The sequence below is a fragment of the Aedes albopictus genome, chromosome 2 (genome assembly GCF_035046485.1).
Source record: "Aedes albopictus strain Foshan chromosome 2, AalbF5, whole genome shotgun sequence".
NCBI classification, from domain to species: Eukaryota; Metazoa; Arthropoda; class Insecta; order Diptera; family Culicidae; genus Aedes; species Aedes albopictus.
The window spans coordinates 246101532-246125568 of record NC_085137.1 but is presented as its reverse complement, the minus strand read 5'-3'; the positions used below and the strand labels follow the sequence as shown (position 1 = coordinate 246125568).

The window sequence follows — 24037 nt, the reverse complement described above, 5'->3', positions numbered from 1 at the left end:
CTGTCTCAAGAGCAAACTTATGTGTCTCCGAAGAATTTTGGGCCGCTGAATCCGAATCCGGGCTCAGATTTGCTCTAACACGTCACAATTTTGAGCTATACCTCAATTTATAGGACAAAATATGCGATTTTGGGCTTTTTTGACTGCAAGCCATTAAGCAAGGAAATATTTTTTTTAAGCAATCAAAAGGTTTATTGGTCAATTAACATCTAAATTAACGACTTATGCAAAATATTTCGTTTAACCAAATCGAATTTGATAGTTTTAAGCGATTTATGTTAGGTACGATATTTCCCATACAAGTCACCCTCCAAAAGTTGCATGCAAGCTTTCATACTAACATAAAATGCTTAAATCTATCAAATTTGATTAGGTAAAACGAAATATTTTGCATGAGTCGTTAATTTAGATGTAAATTGACCAATTAACCTTTTGATTGCTTAAAAAAATATTTCCTTGCTTAATGGCTTACAGTCAAAAAAGCCCAAAATCTAGCCCAAAATCGCATATCTTACCCTATAAATTGAGGTATAGCTCAAAACTGTGACGTGTTAGAGCAAATCTGAGCCCGGATTCTGATTCAGCGGCCCAAAATCCTTCGGAGACACATAAGCTTTCTCTTGGGACAAAAAAATGTTGCGCTGTGTTATTCTTTCACAATTTATTGCAGACATTGATATCTTCATATATTTTTTTTTTTTTCAAAGTATTCCTACACAAATTCTTCTAAGAACTTGTTAAGAAAGCTTTTCTGGAATTTCCTGAGGAATTCCCCATGAGATTTCTTAAGGAACTCCTCCAGGGATTACCCCGGTAATTTTTTCGGTGTTTCTTTTCAGAAACAACTCCAAGGATTATTAAAAAAAATCCTCAAAGGATTCTCCTCCATGAATTATTCCAGTACTTCCTCCAGGGACTGTTTAGAGATTTGCTTAAGCATGCCTCTTCAAATTACTTCCAGGATTCCTCCCGGGGTTTCTTCGGGAACTTCTGCAGGGATTCCTTCAAGAACTCTTCTTAGGATTCCTTCTAAATTTCTCCAAGAACTCCATATGCGTTTTTTTTTTCAGGAAATGTTCCTAGTATTCCAGGAATTACTCCAGGGATTCCTCTGGGGATTGCTGCAGGGGTTCTTCTAAAAAATCCTTCAGAGATTCCTACAGAAATGCCTCTAGAGATTCCTCTAGGAATTCCTCCAGAAAGTCCTACAGGAATACTTCTAGCGATTCTTCCAGGAGTTTCTCTAGAGATTCCTCAGGGAAGCCCTACAGGCATTCCTCTAGCATATTCTTTCTCCAGGAACTGTTTGGGGACTCCTTTGGGAATTCATACTGAAATTGCTTCCGCGATTCCTTGTGGAGTTTTTTCAGGAATTACTCTAGGGATTTCCTCAGGAACTGCCACTGGGATTCCTCCATGAACTCTTCAAGGGACTCCTTCAGAATTTCACCAAGAATTCTATCTGCGATTTCTTCAGGAATTATTTCTACGAATTCCATGAGAGCTCCCTCCAGAATGTTTTTTAGAGATTCCTACAGGAAGTTTTCCAGGAATTCCTCTGGGAATTCTTGCAGAGATTTCTCTGAATATTCTTCCAGGAATTCCTCCAGAGTTTTCTCTGGATTTTTTTTCAGAGACTCCTACAGGAATTCCTCCAAAGATTTCTCCAAGACTTCCACCAGAAGTTTTCCTAGGCATTATTCCAGGAATGAATCCAGTCATTCTTCCAGTAACTCCTCGGATTCTTGGACTTATGGAGTTTTCTCCAGGAATTCTTTCAGAGATTCCTCCAGGATTTCTTCCAGACATTCCTTCAGGAAATGTTTCAAGGACTCCTCCAGGAATTCCTTCAGGAATTCCCCATGAGTTTCTCCTGGGATTGCTTCTGGAGTTCTTCCTGGGATTCCTCCAAGAATCCATGCAGGAATTCTTCCAGATTTTTATCCAGGAATTTCTACAGGGTCTCCTCGATGAATTCATTCTGAAATTACCCCACTAATTTCTTCAGGGATTCCTCCAAGAATTTCTCCAGAAATTATTCTGGAAATTCCTTAATAAATTCTGTCTGCAATTCATCCATAATTTTTTCTAGGAATACCTTCAGTGATTCCTTCAGAACCTCTTCCAGGATTTTCTCTAGGAATAATTTCTGGATAAAATCTCTCAGAATACTTCTAGAGATGACGCCAGAAATACCATCCAGTATTTTTTTTTTCAAGAATTTTGATACAGATTCCTCCAGGAATTCCTACAGGGATTCCTCTAGGAATTTCCACAGGAATACCTCTAGGAATTCCTCCAGGCATTCTTCCAGGATTTTATCCAGTAATTTCTCTAGGAACTCCTACAGGAATTCATCCAGAAATTCCTCCAAGAATTACCCCAGCAATTTCTCCAAGAATTGCTCCTGGACATCGTTCAGAAATTGTGTCAGCTATTCCTCCAGGAAATTCACTAGGGATATTCAGAGATTTTTCAGGAATTTCTCCAGAAATTTCTGCAGGAATTCCTCTAGGGATTTCTCCGAGAATTTCTCCAGGGATATTCCCAGAAATCCCTCCAGGAAATCCTCCAGAAATTCCTCCAAGGAGTCTTCCAAGAAATACACCTGGAACTTCTCAAGGGATTTTTTTCAGAAATTTCTGTTGTGAAGGTGTCTGTTCTGTTCAGTACTGATAAATCCATCAAAACAATCAAATCTGACTTGTACATGTCAATGGTTCATCCTCCGTGATTGATCTGCCTGCTGGTACCAATTGCACCGGGATTCAAAAAAATAAAGGCTCGGACACTCCACTTATTCTCAAAGTGCAATTTATGCGGCTCATTCATTTTTGATCAATAACGGTGCCGGCCAAGTCCTTACAGTCAGTTGGGAAAGGGAAAGGAATAGTGTTATGATGGTAGAAAACGTTTGTGCTCGAATGAAATTTGTTCTTGCACTGCCTCATGCAACTTTAAGTGATGACTTCAATGTCTATTTGATTATCTCCAAGATCTATCTTGAGTATTAAGACTTGACGCCCTTCTGCAGCCGCCTGAAACGTCTTGAAATGCTCTAAAACGCCTTTGAAGTTTCCCTTGAAACTTACCTGAGACCGCACTGAAACCTTCTAAAACGCCTCTGAAAGCTCCGTGAAGTTCCCCCAAGAAACCTCCCAAGACCCCTCTGAAAATCCAATCGCCCTTAAAAATCCCTGAAGTCCCATAAAATCCCAGTGAAACTCACTCCTGATTTTGTGGAAAAAAAACCCGCTCTGGTGAAATTGTAACGCACGACTCCGTAACCGTTAAACCAGCGCTTTAAGGGGCCATCCAAAAACCGCGTGGTCTTCCCGGTGGAGGACCACGGTTTATACAAATTTGATTTTTTTTGTATGAACCAACGGAGGGGGGTTTCGGAATTCCCCAAAAATGACCACGTGGTTCATGTACAGCCCATTACCAGCTATGCCGCAAAATAGGTAACGAATCTGAGGAATAGAAATCCGAACTGTCTCCGTGATAATTCAATAAAACAAGAGGGTTTATTTATTGAACGCTTACAACGCTACCTAGCGGCGAAATTCGGGAACCGATTTTGCTCAAATTTTGAACGTAGCTTTTGGGAGTTCAAAACAACTGATTTAGGAGGTAATACTTGGCATTTTTCGAAATTTCTGTTTTTCATATAAGTGTGGGCCACCCTAGTTGCCATGGATTTATTTCCCACTCGAATGTGATTTTTTTCACATATTCATCTCTCAATTTATCAATTGACAACATGCTGTGTCTTCTAATTTCTGGATTTCCAGTATGTTTCAGACATACTATGTAGCAGAATACCAGAAGAGAGCAATATAGGGTATTCGTTCCCTTATTAAGCATGTGGCTCTCATTTTCATCCCACGAAAAACAAAGGATTGAAGCGCTGCTTGTTTTGTTTCTTATTTTTGTATTTTTTGTTAGAAGTGAGCACTCATGAAAACAAAAAGAAAGGAGTCAATCGGTGCCGTAATCGCTTGTTTTCGAATAGGATGAAAATGGGAGCATGAGATTACGGATGGCACACATACCCTATGAACTGTACCTCTATGAAACCATGCCCCAAAATACCTTGAAACGCCTCTCAATCAACACCGCTCTTTCTGTGCACGGGTTTGCCCCCCCCCCCCCCCCTTAAACCCCACTTGACCAGAAAGTTCTAACAAAAATATAATATAATTATAACAAACCATGATATTTATAACTTATTGCGATATAATCATGTTCAACATTCTTGGTGTTTTTGAAAAACTATATCTCAATTATAACACATTATGTTATAAATGTTGTTTGACAACTCATTGTAATATAATTTAGTTTTGATTCTTCGACATTTGGACATGTTACAAAATTGTATCACATTTTGATAGAAACTAGAAATCCTGAAGCTAGTATTCATATCACATTCTGTTATAATTTTGATCTGATTATAACAAAAAAGGTTATTATCTTGATAAGACAAGTGTGGCTTTAGTAGCTCTGGGAAGATGATCAACTGACGACCCTGGCACGGATCCGTAATGGCTGCAATTTGAAATTATTCCCTTTTCTAGTCCCAGGCTACTTGAACTTGAGCGACACTCGTTCAAAAAACACTTGTGACTACTTTACTGTCCCTGACTCCAATCCCTTTCATCCGATCTCCCGATCCGATGATCCCGATCTCCTGATCAAAATCATCGAACTTCCATGTCGTCCTTTACTCAATCTTTCTTCATTGGAGAACTCTTGTATTATTCTCATTTCTCTTCAATTCCTAACAGTTTTTGAACTAGGTTTGAGAACCGCACAATGCGCCACTCGCATTCATAAGTGTTCATTGGGACCGAGGTCTTTATTGACTATTTTAAAGCTGAGAGATTCTACTGACGTGTATTTTGAACAGAATTAAAAACAAGCGTGGTGAAAATCACATTCCACGCTACAATTTCGTCACTTCTAAAAAAGCTCTGCCTGACATATAATTACCTAATCCACCTGATCTGAGAACTTCGTATATTCATGTTCCCATCGATGTCGACTTCGCCAGCATCGTAAAACTCTTGGTATGTACACCTCCATGTCACAGAAAAAAATCTACGTTCTGCGAACCAACAATCCACTTCGATCATTGCCCCCGCGCGCACCATCGCCATCGTCGTCCAATTAGTTACAGTAAATTGACTCGGTCTTTTTTTTTGCCAATTGTGTCCGTTTCACGTTCTGCTTCCCACTATTCATCAAGCATCAGGTGGACTGAGAAGAACGATTCGCTACGGTGGGATCTACTAGGTAAGGTACACCGGGGCAAGTTGAAACGGGTGGGGCAAGATGAAACACGAAGTTTTGAAATAGATTTCAATATAATTTTAAAAGTTATCCTTCACTAAAAGATTGTTTGAATCAAAAACTATGTGTTATGGCGATCGAACTGTTTATCATCATTAGAAAACATCATGTTAACCCGCTGTTTCATCTTGCCCCACCCGTTTCAACTTGCCCCGGTGTACCTTACCTACCGGCCAGGGACCAATGGACCGGCCGAGAGCGTTCAAATTGCTTCAATGCGGCAAATTCCGAGTGAAGTAATGCGAAATTATAGGTTTGAGGAGCAAAAATAGGATCGGATCGAATAAATGAAATCTCACCTCCTACTCGTGACTCGAATTGATGAGTCTCGTGGGTATAGTTAATTTGGATAATTGATTGTTAATTAATACGTCAGTTATTTTTTTGTGAGTTATCCAAATGATGGATGTCTGAATAGTAGAAGGGATCCACGACACATATCAGAACGTGATGTATGGATATTGCTAAATGATGATTTTTACAGCGAAATCATATTTTTTCCAACAGAGCTTTTAGTTAAATAAATCACATGAATGCTGAAAAGCCATCGGCTGCAGGTCTTCATCAATAGATGCCTGCGGCATAATTCGTTCTTAGTGACCTCATAATTGAATCAGTGGTGCTTCATCTTTGATGTCATGAAAATCCGATAGCGACAGAAATTCGGGAGCGAAAGTGGAGGTGAGTCGGCCACACTCTACGTTATCCTATTTTAGCGACTTCTTTATCCAGATATTTGACACTTGGGCGCTGAACAGATTACTGCAATAAGCAATACAGATCAATTGTATCAATCAAGGTAACAAAACTGTCTTGAACTAATACAAATTTATACTTTGCTACCACTAATGCGATATATCTTAACTCTTACATCAACGCTTTGGCATAGTTTTCTAGTTCAAAACTGCAAAACATTGGAAACTCGACTCCACTCAATAAAACGACGAAGGTACCACGAAGAGGCTCGAATGTAAACCAGAGCATTGCATCTTTCCAGTCACGGAAAACAAGAGGCGAAAATGTGCAAACAAACATATAAATTAAATCGTTGTCACGATCGCTGCGAAATGAGATGAAACAAAATGCTGCCAATCTCACCCCTGCATACTACCTTTAGGTACAGCACAGCTTGACAAACACCACAGTTAGTCAACTTGCGGGAAGGATGATTGGTCACGATCGTTTCGTGGTAGTGCTTTGTAGATCGTCGTCATAGTGTTTTCTGCTTCATCGACTACAGCATTGAGGTGACTTTATGTGAAACGCGCCATTGAAGAAAAGAACCTTGAAGGTGAGAATCTTAAGGGAATATTTTGGTATTTCATTCTTCCAACTCTTTAATCATACAAGTTTTCTACCTCTAAAATATAGAAAATGGGCAGGTCGATGTCTCGTCTGTGAAAGGGACACGAAGTTTTCTTTTCGGTTGTTGACCTTCGTTGCACACAGTACGTGACGACAATTCAATAATTCTCTTTCGACCACCAAAAATACGCATGAATCGGTGAGTTCATTTTATGTTACTTTGTTGTTATTGAATTCAATTATAAAGTGTCTACTATAGGGGCGGCTGAGGAGACTTGATCCCTGGGAAGACTTGTTCCCCCCATATTTGCTCGGAATCAAAAGCATTTTTCTTCTAGCATATTTTTTTCAAAACTACTCCTGGACAAACGACTATGTTTTGGCTACAAGTGATTTCGATTGTACATTGCATTATTTTTTAACGGCTTGGTTTGTTTTCAGTCCTTCAGAAATCTTTTAGGCTATTCCGAAAATCTCAATAACTTTGTGAAAATTGAACCAAAATCTGTCAAAATTTCACAGTACATAGTTTGAATAAAATACTTTCAAACTTATTTATCCAAATAAGGCTGTTGTTAACATATTTTAATTAATTCTGCTTAGTATACACAACAGTGACATGGGGAGACTTGATCCCTCGAGGGTTACACACACATTATACATGTGAAAAATAAAATTCTAATTGGAAGCCTCTATTTACTTGGAATTCTAGTCTATTCAACGATAAAATGTGTCAGACAATTATAACTTTAGTACAAACCGATAAAAGGGGGATCAAGTCTCCCCATTTTGAAAATACGGCATATCCAAGGGCATCCCAAGTAACAATTATACTTTTGTGACAATCCTGAAGTAATTTCTAAGATAGAATAATAAAACTTAGCAATAAAGCTCTTTGTTCTGCAAATCCGAGATAAAATAGGCATAAAATATCTATAAGACGAATCTGGCCCACTCTGCAGGAGATCTCCAAGGCTGCTTTTGAAGACTGCTTTGAAACTAGTTGTATTTATGTACTTGCACTGATGATTGATTATAAGAACTTCGTAAAACTTAAAGAAGAATAGCTTGAGGCATGTTGATCTTGTAGCTGTCTTTCCCAAAAGTGCTAGTAGTGCACAATAAATGAAATCTTTTACCTAAGCATTATGCAGATGCGAACAACTTTTGTTTCATGGATGAAATGTTAATTGTACTGCGAATTAATTTCCATCAAATTGAAATGGCTAAAGCATTTAAATTGCCTGAGAGATCGTTGATGACAGGGAATCAAAATTTTCCGTGTCATACCCACTACTTCGTTAATATGCCATCTAAAACATACGAAAATAACATAGCGCCTCAAGAATAATATCATTCATTAATATACGAAGACAAAAATTTCATATAAAAACAAAGTGCTACGCCACTTTTTCAATTCCTTCTAGACATGGCTGCCGTTCCAAGCGAACAAAACTCGTGCAGCCGCCATCAATTGTTATTACCTTTAATCCAACCCACTTCAAAGCTATGATGGAACTAAGTTGGCTTGCATGAAAGCTACAGCATTTATTGAAGATTGTTTTTACTAGTAGTGATCTTAAGGCAGATTTGTTCGTCTTAAATGAAACTTGTGCGCTTTATTCAAGAGTAACAGCTTTTGACAGTTGTTTGTTTACGTTTTAGGAGCTAGAAAATTGTCTCTGTACATTCCGCGTCAAGATGTGCCAATTCGATGATATTTTCGTGTATTTTTGAAATAATGAAGTGCAACTTACTAAAATTACTTTATTTAGCATGAACATAAGAAGAATCACAGTAAGTACCCATATCATTTTCGGTTCGTATAGTTGTGGCCTCTATGAGTAACTAGCTAAAGGTAGGGCGACAGCAGCAAGCCACTCGCATTTTTGATTGGCTATAAAATAATCAATTCGTCGATATGATTACTTTTGAGCATCAAAATGGATACATTATCAGTGAGCAAAAAGATTAAATGTTTACAATTGCATGAGAACGCAGTTTAACTATTAATTTGTTGCATAAATTATCATTTGAGTTGATAAGTTCATTTTTTTATGATTCCAGAGTAGTAACTCTAGCTCAAGAATAGAAGGTTTCAAGCAGTTTTTAAAGAAGGATAATTCAGATGAAATGCACTTCAATAAACAAAGCATAAACTTCTATTAAAATATTTTGGTGTTATGTGTTGAAAATAACTTCAAATACGACTTAAAACTGATGATAAGATGAAATACTCTAGTAGATCCAGTCGTTTTATGCGCAATATTCAAAATTAACTTGAAGAAAACCTAAAAACCGCGAACGAACGAAGATTGTTTTCTCTTGATAAAAACAATCACAAATGTTCCATGAATTGGTCATGCTACGATAAAGCTTCCATAAAAATAAACAAATCTAAATGGAATTTAAATTGTTACTTGGGATATCCTTAAAAATTTAAGGAAATCTTACCATTTCATACACTCCATATTCATCGAAAATACAAGAAAACTCGAAAAGAAAATTCATAGGAAGACTCTGGAATTATTTTCCCTTTAAATAAACCATGTGCTCAACGGGGGATCAAGTGTCACCCATTTTTGAAAAATACATTATAAGACGTGCCTCCATAAAAACACAGTTTTGAAAACTTTAACAATAATTTAAAGGCCTTCTGTTGTGTATTAACTTGCAATACATGTTTACCTGCCATTTTGTACGGAAATCGGATCTAGTTTTATGTTTTCTCTTGAAGTTTCAGGTAAATTAAGAAAAAGGGATCAAGTCTCCCCAGTCTCCCCTATACGATATTCGTAGATATGCAATGTTTATGCATTTTCTTATCAAATGTTGTGTAGTCCTTCACAATAAGTATTAGCTTAAGAAGTTAATTTTGTGAAACACCATTTGTTTGTTATATTTTGTGTTTATGAAAACCCTTTTAATGGTTCGTCAACAAGATGTCGACGTCCCCATGAGAAGACTTTCTGTCAGCATCACATTCAATTCATCGTTTACCAAGACGACTATTAAAAATAATCACTACCCTCCTCCAAATTCCTAGCTTTCACTCGTAAAATTTCAGAGGACTCAATAACTTCCATTCTCTGTGCATCCTGAAATCGATCAGCATTCGAACGCGACCGGTGCCAGCATGGCTTTTGTAAGTAATGGCACTTCACCCCTCTTTCATCTAGCTCTTTTTCGAGTTTATCAAAGAGAATGAGTGAGACACAAGGAAAAGCTACCTGCAACAAGAACGGGCCGTAAATCATGCACATTCTTTAAATAGTCTTAGTGGATAAAGTTTGCCAATTTTTCAGTTCACAAGGAGTATGAAGAAGCCTTAACATTTCGAAGTTTTGAGTAAGTGTAGCTATGGTACAAAAACAGCAGTTACGACTATTGGTAACTATGAAATATTCAGCTGCATTTGAATAAACATTTCCATAGATAACACATTTTACACGTTGATCCCCATTACAGCCTAAAGTTCACAGTTCACGCCTAGTACAAAGAGGAGATATTTACCAGCCAACGGCTTCGTTGCAAACTTAGGGTGTAGAGTGAGAGACTAAAAACAACGATCAGATAATGTTACGAAAATCAGCCAACTGTTTTCACTCCGATCAGCCTACGAGGTCGTTGCGAGTTTTGTCACCAGGAGAATGAACAGCTGGTCTTTGACTACCCGAGTATACCAATATGTTTTCTATCCGGTACTGAAATCAAATAGATTTAGAAAATTAAGACGAGTGATGGAAAAGTCGAGCTGTTCAACAAGTTGTATAATGAATTATATGAAATGATTGTTCATTATAAAATTCAGGTTACATTATGAACATTTTCCAACTCTTTATTATAGTTACGTTATAATGGCATTATGAGCTTGAGCTTGAGATTGATTGACCGCCCGCAGTTGCAACTCCAGTAGCGCCAAATCAGCTACACTCACACAAGAAACCAATGAGATAGCTGCTTGGGACCAACAGCCATCTTCAGTGTGTGAGCGTTGGTGGTCTTGTATTTTTAGGCGACAATGGCGCCTACTGCGTGGTTGCAGGTCAATGGGGAAGGGGAGGAAGTGATGATTGCAATCGCTTGCCCACATCAGGCCGTTGAATCCTCTGCGCCTGCACAAGGTCATGCGGATGTTGGTGAGTTGCTGGGAATGTTTATTTTGGCACATGGGATCATGCATTGGTGCCTGGGTGCCAGGCGTAAAGCGATAGATTGTGTGAAGATTACTGTGAAGCGGCACAGTCCCCTTGGTTGCATAACTTGTAGGCGTTATATGATAGATTGACACTGTGCTATGATGAAAGTTGGGTTTTTTTTCAATCCGTTTCTGGTTCTAGCGATCGCTACGAACATACGAATATACATGAGATGTATATGTAGGAGAGAGAGAGAGTGAGAGAGAAAGTGGATAGAAAGATACAAAGTAGGAGGAAAGGGACGAGCCAGGGATTGAACCCAGGACCTTCTGCATATGAATCAGAAGCGGTAGCCACTAGACCACCAAGCTCGTCTGACTAATTATGACTATTGTGGTATCATAACGAGTAGATATTAAGAAGTAGAAAATATGAAAATATTTCAAGGAAAAATTAAAATAAAATAAACGGTGAAAGATAATATCAGAACAGAATCAAAACTCATGTAATTGAATCTTATTGTACATCCGATTGGGAATGAGGGGCTGTTCATAAACAACGTAGACCAAATTTTGGCCATCTCAGACACCGCATTCCCCCTCGTAGGCTTTACAAAAAAAAATAAAATTTGTATGGAGCATAGACTTTGTTCAGACACCCCCCCCCCCCCCTCCGTCCAAAAATTCCACGTTGTTTATGGCTCCTAATCTAAAAACAAAACATGTGCCATGTGGTACCGCTGCACCATGGGAGAAAAATGGACTCAAAATTGCAACTTTTGGAAGCCGCTGGTTTGGAAAGGCATCAAAGACCTATTTCTATGTAAAAAATGACAAGGAATCGAATGGAGGCGATCTCGTCTTGTGCAAACCACGAGAAAATGTCCCCATGTTGCCCCATTTTCCCCTTGGTTGCACATATTCCTAAAAAAAACTATTGTAGTTAGTTTTTTGCATAACTTTTCAAAGTGTTTTCAAATTTTCCATGTAAATCAGAGCAACCACCATTCACTCACTCTTAAGAAACTGGTGTGAAATGATTCACACCATGGCTGACCACGAGGAATGACCTATTTTGCCCCAATACGCTCCAATTTTCATGTTCAAAATTTAACCAAAATGCATATGAAGATCTCCACGGATAGTATACATCCATGAAAAACGCTCAATATTTTAGCAAAGACTTTGCACAACAAGGGTTAGTTAAACATTTCCATGTTGTGCATATCACGATGATGCCCATATACATAAAAAATGTGAAAAACTAGTTTTTTTTTTTATAAGTTTTCAAACTATTGTCGATGTTTCCATAAAAATATAGGAATCATTATGTAAATAGTTTTGAAAAATTGAACAACTTTGATTTCAACCCTGGCTAAGAACGGGAAGTGATCTATTTTACCCCATTTTATGTTTTATTGTAAAATTTTCCCATGAAGCGTATTTAATGTAAATACTTTACTTCACTTTATCTTTTTATTAAAGATTAAGAAGAAAAAATAAAGAAAAATGTATAGAAATTTAGTAAATTCTCACAAGAGTCCTTTACTGAAATCCCGGAGAATTTTTGAAGGAGTTCCTATAGAGCATAGCTCCCAACTTTCGTTTCGCGACCCCCCAACCGCTAACAGACACGCTTTGTGTGTTTTACGAAAAACGCAGTGACGACAGACTGGGGGGTCGCGAGAGCCAAGGTTGGGAATCGTGGGTAGAGGTTTGTTAAGATTTCTATTGAGAAAAAAAATCCTGTTCAAAATTCATGGAGAAATTCCTAGAGGCTTCCTCAGTCCTGGAGGAATTTAGGCGAAAATCCTTGAGGAATGAAGAATCTCTGTATGGAGGAGCTCGTAGTAATTTCTGAAAAAATGCTTCGAAAGATTTGTTGAAGTAATTCGTTTAGAAATTTCTGAATGATTTTTTTTTGAGTTAATCTGCAAAAATCCCTGTATAAACTTCTAAATGGATCATTGAAAGTTTTTTTTTGTGGAATTCTTTTAATGGAGTTTTTTTTCTTAAGTAATCTGTGGAAGATTTTTTGTGAGAGTCCCTGGAGGAATTTCTCATGAAACTTATGGAACAATTCTGGAAGGCACCCAAGAAATATTTTTGAAATCTTAGAGAAATTTCTGGATGAATTATGAATTGGCTTCTTTAACGGTGTTGAGATAATTTAATATTCTAAATCTGCATGTCAAAATGAGCCGAAATCCAAATTTTCATGAATTTTGGAGCCCGGGAACCTATTTAAAAATCAATTTGAAGTTTGTATGGGAACGATTTCTCGCACCACCCCTCGTCGCAGTTTGTACTGGGCGGAGCTGTCAAGCAGTTGCCCAGCTGTCAAAAGGTGATTTCAAAAAATATCTTTGAAATTGATTTAAAGTACCAAAATAAAGTTCTAAAAATCTGAAAAAATCATAGTTGCTCAGAAAAAGGTGCTCTTTCGTATGAAATCAAAAAATCAATACATTTTTCAAAATTTAAAAACCCAATTAATGATTTTCTATAGGAAATGCTAAATCACGCTCATATCGAATTATCTTTTCTAAAGTATTGAGCGTTTTACAGATATGTAGATTAGCAACAGGTACCTTCATCTTCTTCGTGCTAAAATTATGCATTGAAACATGAAAATAGGGGTGAATTTGGGGCAATATAGGTCCTATTCCGTGCTCTGCTATGGTGAAAATCAACTCTATCTTGTTTTCTTAAGAGTCATGATTACTATAATTTGCATGCAAATAGCAAAATCATCTTGAAAACTTACATATGAAAACCCTATTTTTAATACCTCCTAAGGAATATAGGCCGACCTACTGATACCTGACCGTTGGTTCAAAACAACGTGTTATATTTACTGCTCGGGCTTCAGCAGAGTCCAATGAGCTTTTTTGTAAGTATCGATTGCATTTTCACAACCAGAAGAAATAAATATCTCTTTAGTTTTTTTTCTCTTTTGCGATGTTGCCGGTTATGGCTTAGACGTTCATCTCGCTTTGGTTTGATTATTTCCATAGGAACTTCAAATTCGTGTCAGTTGGGAGAATATATGGTTCGGTTCAAGTTGAATAAACTACGGCTAGCTTTTCAGTTATTTATCATATCTAAAACTTCTTAAAAACTAGGTAACATTTCTGACATAGTTCAATTCAGTTTTCTGCAATTGCAAATTTCGTGGAAGAATTGGAGCAATTTTTAAAAGATGTTAGTTATTTTTTAATAAATTTCGATGAGCCTTTCCAAATAGAATTCCAGAACTGGTAAAGCATTTTTAGTTGAAACCTTGCAAAATATTTAGCAGGAATCTTATGAATGATTTCGGTCCGATTTTTTTGGCAAAATATGGCTTAGTTTTTCGATAATTTTCTTTTTACAATAAACATGTAAAAAAGTCATAACCAATTTTAACTGATCTTATCTTCAGCATGGTTTGGATGATCTGGGACAGCTCTAACATACAAGAAATATGATTGAATTGATCTAATATGACTACTGCAACACTCTACACTAAATTTGAAATGTAGCCGATGCAAGCTCGTGCCCAAGGGAGGAGTTTGGGGGGTTAAACCCCTCACATTTCCGAAAATCTATGAATTAGGTGCCATTCCGCCTTTACGAAAACTACGAAAAACCCTCCCTTGTCGTATTTTTTTTGTGCATGAGCCTGAGTTGATGATTTGCTACGGGTTGTAGATATGAAGGCCTTAACCATATACTATTACAAGTGACCTCATATATCCCTGACGCACTAGAAATTTGTCTCCCATTACTAGCATTACATGTATAAATCATGCAATAACCATATGTCTCATTTTTTGAATAGTTTGGATGATCCGGGAAGCTTCTAAGATGTATATTCAATCATCACGTGAATCAACTGATCTTCAATGACTACCAAAACGCGTTATAGTGAGTGTGGCCAATGCTATGTTACGAGCGTTGATCTGGAGACTTTAACCATATAATATAAAAAAGTGATGCTTCAGATATCACTGATGTGCTGGAATTTTGTCTTCCACGACTTGTATTATATGTTTGAATCCGTATATTTTAGCTTCAGGATGGTTTGAATTATCTAGAAAAGCTTCAAGTTATATGATATATGGTCGAACTTATCATCTATGTCTACTGAAACACACTACACCAAGTTTTAATCGTGCAGGATGCTTTGTTACGAGTGTAGATCTGAAGGCCTTAACCACATAGTGCTGACAGGCGACCTCAGATATCTCTGATGCTCTGGAAACTTTTCTCCCATGGCTTGCCTTATGTGTATGAATCACATGGGCAAACTCTGATGTTTGTGCACTTCTGTTGATATGATATTTCAAATTCAAACCATATTTCTGAACTTCAGAATAGTTCGGATGATCCAGGATGCCTCTATGATGTGTATACAAGTATCATATGATTCAACTGATCTTCTATCAAAACGCACTATACCAAGTTTGAAATGCACCCGATGCGTTATTGCGGGTGTAGATATAAAGGCCTTAACTTCTGCTGGAGGTTCGACTGTATGGTTCCAACAATTAATTAAAACCGGCTACTCAGTCTTGAACTAACAAACGATGTTTATTACTTGCCCAACGTTTCGACACGGGGTTGGTGTCTTCTTCAGGGGGAACTAGAATTTAATACATTTACTAACTGGTCTGTTACATAATTTAGTCACGGTAACTTACACTAATTTCGTCGTTTTTGGTCTTATGTTTCGTCTAACTGTAACTGTCCTGTTTTTTGTTTGATGATACATGCTGTAAAATTATTGTCGTTATTATTTTTGTCTAGTTTCTAGTCTGTACGGATCAATTTTATAGAAAACAATTTTCTTACACTTAGTTGGCTTGTAATAACTTCTAACGGACTATTGGCAATAGCGCAATTTTGCTATTATCATCCCCTCAATTTTGTTTGAAAATTTGTTGGTAGCGAAAAGTGCCCTATCTTAATAACTACGTTTCGTCTACGGTATGGTTATAATGTGTTAAAATCACCACGCCAAAATTATGTAAATTATAATTTTTGAAGCATATCTGTATCATTACGTCTCGTGTATCGTTATCGGGCTTTTACGCATTACATTTTACTGATTTCGTCTTATTTACACAACAAATAGTAGAACCCGAAATGTTATTGGGCGCGCTAGTGTAAAACATAGGAGCTGAAAATATTTTCTAATACCACCACGTTTTTGATTATTAATGGTTTTTTTTTTTTCACAGTTCACTAGAAATATGGTGCATTTGATGATGTGGGACTTATATTTTTATTGCAACCCTTTGATGAAATATTCCTGTTTGAAGATTAGTGCAAAATTACCGCACGCACCCTGTGTATCGATACAAATCTAAAGATATAATAGGACTGAATTCCAAGGAGTTTGGAGACCTTAGAAGTAAACATATCGTTTTTCATACATTTAAGGCATATACCCTACAAATAGGGGAAAGACATTATAAAATTGACGCAACAATATTTTTGGCCACCTGTTTGTACGGAGCCACCCCATAGTGCATCCGTTTCAATGCTGTCTAGTGTGAAGAATCGAGATCAGGGTTGTTAACGTTAATCAACGATTAACGCCGTTTCGTTAATTGGGTTCTTCAGGGGTATTCAGATTATTTCATAATCAGATTCTCCGCCCAAGAATTAGTCGAAATCCAAAATTTCATAATTTTTGGAGGCCGGAAACTATTTGAAAAACGCATTCAAAGTTTGTATATGGAAAATTTTTTGTTCGGGTCGAACTGTCATTTTATCGATTGAACTGTCATTCTATCCACGAAAATGAAAACTGTTTTATTAATTTAACTATCAAAACAAAGGTTTTGGAATCCAATAAAATCACGTTATACTCAGAAAAATGAGATCTTTCAATTAGACTATAGAAAATAGCAATATTTTATTCACTTAACAACCCAATTCGTTAACGTTAATTGTAACGATCAACGATTCTTCCGTTGATTTTTTTGAAAGCGTTGATCAACGTTAACGTTAACGCGGAGCGTTGATTTAACGTTAACGACTCCGTTAATTTTACGTTAATTGTAGTACATATTTAATTGATACTAGACTGTACATTTAAGTGAATCTACTTGGGTCAAACTAAATATTTCGGTAAATTTGTCGAAAAGGTGTGCAAAATCGAATAATTCAGATTGTTTTCAATTCAATTCTCTAAGTAATCTGGATCCTGAGATATATGGGATGGAAATTTTGTCAGTGTTTCATCTGCTTGTCTAAGATATCAAATAAATCACAGACTAATAGATGTGACACTAACGAAATTTCAATCTCATATATCTCATGAACCTGATTACTTAGAGAGTTGGTGTCTTCGGCTAAGTTGTTTGGCTGGTTAAGGACTAACCGATAATACGACTTATGTTTTAAAATTACACCGCTAGGCGGTGCTAGTGAGCTAACAAATTTTGTTTTTCATATATACAGGTCGGACTCGATTATCCGGAGTCGGATTCTGGCGCTTCCCATAATAAAATCTCACAAACGGAATGCTGTAAGAAGCTGAAATTTTGACTGATCACTAATCAAAGTTGGCTTGATAAACTGTCAAAATTTCAGCTTTATAGAGCATTTCGTTTCCCAGATATATGATTGAGAAGCATGTGATCTCGACTCCGGATAATCGAGTCCGACGTGTATCAGGAAAATTTGCAAAAAATTGCAACTAGCGCCGCCTAGCTGCAGAAATTTGAAACAAACGGTAATTATTCTGAAAGCCCTTAATCTACCAAACAATATAGCCGAAGACACCATCTTTCTACAAAATCAGGATGCTGAGATATGCGAAATTTAAAATTTGTTTGCTCTCTAGCGCCGCCTAGCGGTGGAATTTTGATTCTTAAGTCTTATTATAGGTTAGTCCTTAACCAGCCAAACAACTTTGCCGAAGACACCAACTCTCTAAGTAATCAGGATCGAGAGATACATGAGATTGAAATTTCGTTAGTGTCACATCTATTTGTCTGTGATTTATGTGATATCTTAGACAAGTAGATGCAACACTGACAAAATTTCCATCCCATATATCTCAGGATCCTGATCACTTAGAGAGTTGGTGTCTTCGGTAAAGTTGTTCAACTGGTCAAGGGTTTTCAGAATATGGGCCGTATGATTCGTGATTTCACTGCTAGGCGGCGCTAGAGAGCGTACACATTTTACATTTCACATATCTCAGCATTCTGATTTTTTAGGAAGATGGTGTCTTCGGCAAAATTGTTTGGTTGATCAAGGGCTTTCAGAATAATTATCGTTTGGTTCGAGTTTCTGCAGCTAGGCGGCGCTAGTTGCTATTTTTTGCAAATTTTCCTGATATATATGAAAAACAAAATTTGTTAGCTCACTAGCACCGCCTAGCGGTGGAATTTGGAAACATAACTCAGTTTCACAGCTGAAGGTGCATAATGCACCAACACCATTACTTCCGAAGCATAAACTCACGCATCCTGAGTAAGTCGGCAATGCATTTTGCAGGTTCTTAACGTGGACGATATAGATTCAATTATGACTCTGTAGGTCAAATGCCGGCGCACAAGTTTCTAAAAAAAAATTCTTGCTAGTGAGTAATGAAAAAAAAAAAAAAATTGTCAAACACAAATAATAATCTACCCAAAAATTGAAGAAAAAAAACCACAAGTGTCACACAGATCACAAAGCATATCACATCAATTAACGCCAAAATTAACGGCATTCGTTGACGTTAATATAACGCATGCCGTTGACGTTAACGTTGACTGGCTAGAAAATTATCGCAACGCCGTTGACGTTGATTCGGACGAAAATTAACGTTAACGGCGTTAATCGTTGATTAACGTTAACAACCCTGATCGAGATGCTGATCAAGATATTCACATGACCATCATTACGTACATTAAATTATCCAATTACTCACGATAGTTGGTTCCGACGAACACACCTTGGGTAATTTAAGTTCCTTTTCCATTGAAATTCTAGTAGAGTTGCAATCATGCATGGGAAATTACTTCAATATCTTCCTAATACTGGCCTCTTGAAAAAGTTCCATTCGTCCTTGTTTAATGTCGTCAGTAATCTTCATTCCGAGGAAGTACCGTAAAACGGGGTATCTTTGATAATGCGGGTAACTTTGATAGTGAGACAGGCATTGTATAATTTATCTCATAACTATGATCCCTCCAACCAGTTAAGAAAAAGGTAAACGTTAATCAATTCTATACATATGAAAGTTCATCTTAGACGTATTTTCATTCAAATCTAGTTTATATACAACTTTTTGGACAAAAAATAAAAATTGTTGATATTTTTGTCATTTATCAACCCCTTCAAACAATCTGCTATACGACTTCGTTACAACTATTTTTGCAATGAATCGACTCTTATTCTCGATAGATTCATCATAGTAGATTCCAAATCTGGCCTTGAATCTCTTGACGAAGTGTGTTTTTATGAAATGGAAGGAATTTTGTAAATTGAGATATTAATCTCCATACATTGATAAACGCCTAAAAGTATGCAATGCCCTTGTAATTTCATGTAGATAAATATTTGTTGTTCAAAATTTGTTAATAATAAAATAAAAAACTACCCAAAAAAGAAAACTAACCATGAATAGCATGTAATCAAATGTTGATGTACCGTTAAGCATTTATTATTACATAGATAATGATTTTTGAGAGCTATATTTATTGTGTTTTGCATTCAATACTCCACAAACTGCTTTTTATATGTGGAATTTAGTAAAAAAAATCAATGTTTTGATATAAAAATTCTATCTAATATATTCCACAAGCCTTCACTGAGCCAAATCTCCCGATCACAGTTATATGTCAATCATATATTACTGCACTATTGGAATATCATATGAATCTAATCTAAGGCTGAAAATGGGAAGTGAGAGTTATATGCGACGCATGTGGTATGACTCTCAGGTCGCAATGATACTGTTATATGTCATGTATATCGCTTCTATCATGCGGGCTGGGTGCGCCAATGTATATGCAACTCCAATAATATCCTTCACATTAAAAAAAAGCTTCCTTGGCTGGAGCGGGAATCGAACTCACAACGCCTGAATGACTGACGCCGCTTGCCGCACGACCACGAATCTCACTTACTGGAATTGCGGAATTCTGCAAAACATGTTCCACTTTATCTGCCAATGTTGCTTTTCCACCCGGCCAAAGTTATATGCACAGCTAATGTATCGATCGTGTTATGTGCATATAACTCCGATATGCGCAAATGTCATTTAGTTTTATTAGAAGGTTTTTCAATCGGAACTGCTTATGATATGATACGTATAACGATTCATTTGAAGTTAACGTTTCAGACTAGGGGTACAATGTATGTGTAGTGTCTGATAAAATAGGCTCTTAGAATTATTTCAGTGTTCTTTCATCATGTTTATACTCCTAAGATTTCAATGTGTGATTATTTTTTGAGATTTGATGTGTTTTTAGGGGTTTAGGGACAAAACGTCGAAAGACAAAACGTCGAATGCCAAAACGTCGAATGCCAAAAGGTCGAATGCCAAAACGTCGAAAGGGACAAAACGTCGAAAGGACAAAACGTCGAAAACGAGTAATTTAAGCAAATAGTGAGTTCTTTATTCTTTTAAGGGATACTCATTCTTTCTGCCAACTAGTTCAGAGGGGAGCCTTCCTGAGGCTCCCTGAAACAACACCGCAGGGTGGGCATGTTTCTTGACCAGAACTTCGCGGGTAGGGAATATTCGCACTGTCGTATACAAAAACTCACATCACGTAACATTATTTATTCCCGGACTTTCCCGACCTTTTCTTCTCTTATTTCTTTGGAGCCCCTTCTACTGGCACCCAGTGTTGCAATTGAACTAAACGCGAGCCAAAAGTGAACTGAGCTTGGATGTGAATGCGTCCTGACCAAGGTGTTGCCCTAGGATTTTGTGACGCATCTGCATACATGCGTTGTTGCGCGAAAATATGTGCCACAATGAAGTGGGATATTTTAGCATCGGGCATTAACCTTCATCCAGCCAACGTACATTTTCCATCTTCAGAAAAGCACAAAAATGGTCATAACTTTTTTGTTTTTCGATGGATTTTGATGAAATTTTCAAAACTTCCCGAAAAACTCTTCTAGTTTATGATGCCGGGGACATGGGTGCCTGGTCCACATGGTTCCGGAGTTATTCCGGATTGTCTTGGGGTACCAAAATTGGCCACATACTTTGCACAACGTATATCTCAAGATCCCGATGAGATAGAAGTATAGTGTCTTCGGTGAATTTGTTCAGCAGGTTAAGAACTAACTGGCAACGGCAACTTTGGTTCGCGATTCGGCCGCTAGGCGGCGCCAGTGTCACAAATGTGCAAACCCTCATATCTCAGAAACCTGATAAGATAGAATGATGATGTCTTCGGCAAAATTCTTCAGCAAGGTCAGAACTATCTGATAGTAAAGCCTTTGGTTTGGGATTTATCCGCTAGATGGCACAATGTGTCTGAATAATTCAAACACGTTTATCTCGATACCCTAATGAGGTGCAAGCATGCGGTTTTCAGCAAAGTTGTTCAGTAGGCTAAGAACTATTTGGCAATGGCGTCTTTGGTTCGAGAATCGTCCGCTAGGTGGCGCCAGGGTAAAAAATCTTCAAACTTTTATATCCCAGAATCCTGATAAGATAGAATGATGCCGTCTTCAACAAAGTTCTTCAGCAAGCTAAAAACTGTCTGATAGTTGAGTCTTTGATTCGTGATATATTCTCTAGGCTAATCGCTACACTGTCTTCGACCCCCTGCAGACAAATTTTGTCACCCCAAAATATTGCTCCATTTTTTCTACAGGAACTCTTCCGGGAATTTTTCCAGGAATTTCTCCGGGAATTTCTCTGAGAACTCCTCTGGAAATGTCTCCGGGAATTCTTCCGGATTTTTTCCGGATTTTTTCCTAGGACCCATATCAGGAATTTCAGCGGAGATTCCTTCAGGAATTCCTCCGGTGATTTCCCCAGGAATTATTCTGGGAATTTATCCAGGAGTTCTCCAGGAAATCCTCCGGATTTCCCCAAAGAATTTTCCCAAACATACCTCCATGAGTTCCTCCGGGAATTACTTCATGAATTTATTCTGGATTTTGCCCAGGAATTCTTTCAAGAATTTCTCCGGGCTGGATTTCTCCGAGAATTTTTCTAGGAGTTCCTCCAGGAATATCTCCGGGAATGTCTCCGTGAATTTCTTCGGAAATTTCTTCAGAAATTGCCCGGGAAATCCTCCAGAAATTCTTCCAGGAATTCCTCCGGGAATTCCCCCAGAAATTCCTCCGGGAATTCCCCCAGAAATTCCTCCGGGAATTTCTTCTGGAAAACTTCCGGTTTTTTTTTTCATCCTATGGGAATTTCTCCAGGAAGTCTTCCTTCAGGAAGTCTTCCGTGACTGCTTTTTTAAGAAAACCCTCTGAGAATTTCTCCAGGAATCCCTCTGAGAATTTCTCTAGGAATTCCTTCTTTGTTTTCTCCAGGAATTCCGCCGGGAATTTCTCCAAGCATGTCTCTGGAAATTCTCCCTGGAATTTCTCTAGAAATTCCACTAGGAATTTCTTCAGGAAATCTTTCCAAAATTTTTCCTGAAATTCCACTAGGAATTTCTTTACGATTCCCTCCAGGAGTTTCTCCGGGAACTCTTCTAAGACTCCCAACAGCAATTCCACCGGTGATTCCTTCAGTAATTTCTCCAGGACTTTTTCCGGGGTTATTTCCAGGGATTCTTTCGGGTATTTCTCCAGGAATTCTCCCGGGGATTCCTCCTGGAATTCCCTCAGGGGATTCCTCGAGAGATTCTTCCAGGAATTTCCTTCGGGGGATTCCCCTTCGGGGAGCAAGGATTCCATGAAGAATTTTCCAGAGGAATTGCTGGAGAAATTACCGGAAGAATTCATAGAGAAATTTCCTGAGGAATTCCTGGGGAAATTCTAGAGGGATTCTCTGAGGAATACTTGGTGAAATTCCCAGAAGATTTTCTGAGAAAATCTCGAAAATTTCCTTCAAAAAATCCCGGAGGAATTTCAGAAGAGTCCCCGGAGGAATTCCTGGAAGAATTCCTGGAGGATTTTCTGGAAGATTTCCTGAAGAAATTCTCAAAAAAATTCCTTAAGGATTTCCTGGAGAAATCTCCGGAGACTTTCTCGGAGGAATTCCTGGAGAAATTCCCGTATTAATTTCAGGATAAATTCCCTGAGGTATTCGTGAAGGAAGTCCTAGAGGAATTCCGGGAGAAATTCTCGAGGGTTTTAGGAAAAAAAAGTCACGGAAAACTTCCTGAAGAGATTCCTGAAGAAATTCTCAGATTTTTTTTTTGAAAAAAAAACGATAGTTTTCCTCAGAAAATTCCCGGATATATTCCAGGAGAAACTCCTGGAAAAATTCCAGGAGAAATTCATAGAGAAGTTTTTGAAGGAATGCCCCGGATGAATTCCTGAAGCAATTGCCGGAGGATTTCATGGACAAATTCCTGGGAAAATTCTCAGTGAATTTTCCGGAGAAAATCTTGGAAAAAAGTCCGGAACAATTCCTGGAAAAATTTCCAGAAGAATTCATGAAGAAATTTCCGAAGGAATTCCTGAAGGAGTTCCTGATGGGAGTCCTAGATGAAATCCTGGGTAAATTTCCGGAGGAATCCCCGGAGGAATTCCAGGTGGATTTTCTGGAGAATTTCCCGTAAAAACTTCTGGAGGATGTCCTAGTAGAATTCCCAGTGGAATTCTTGGAAAAAATCCTGGCAAAATTCCCAGAAGAATTCCTGTAGAAATACCCGGAGACATTCCCGGAAGAAAAAACGGAGCAAATAAAACAATATTGTAGGGCGACAAAATTTGTCTGCCTCTTGTACCACCGTACTCGACCGTCTACTATCCATTTGGCCTGTTAGCTTGAACAACTATGCTGAAAATGGAATATTTCTTGTTCATTAGGGTGTTCATACAAATATTGTCTTAATACTAGATGGAACCTATCGAATAATATCAGATCCAAGGACACCAGATATGTCTTACTTCCTCTTTCGGAACAATTTGCTGGACGTTTTTCGATTTTTGAGATAATTTTTTTGAATGTTTTGATTGCTGGTGTCACCTAGCGTCGTCATTGCCGGATAGATCTCAACCTGCCGAACAATTTTACAAAAAAAAAAGCCATGCTTTTAGCTTATAACAGTAACGAGATACACGTGTTTAAATATTATACACAAGGTGCCATCTAGCGAATAA

General features: G+C 37.8%; 1 protein-coding gene and 1 long non-coding RNA gene across 3 annotated transcripts in view; one reads left to right on the top strand and one right to left on the bottom strand.

The window, feature by feature from the left end:
• The window catches only part of LOC115258243 (dual oxidase maturation factor 1), a 439950-nt gene that overhangs the window by 70815 nt on the left and 345098 nt on the right, over nt 1–24037 (top strand). The window lies entirely within an intron of this gene.
• LOC134287074 (uncharacterized) lies at nt 15293–15657 on the bottom strand. The gene is made up of 2 exons (XR_009996997.1): nt 15481–15657; nt 15293–15422 (listed from the first exon to the last, which is right to left on the bottom strand). It is a non-coding gene; the product is annotated as an uncharacterized LOC134287074 (long non-coding RNA).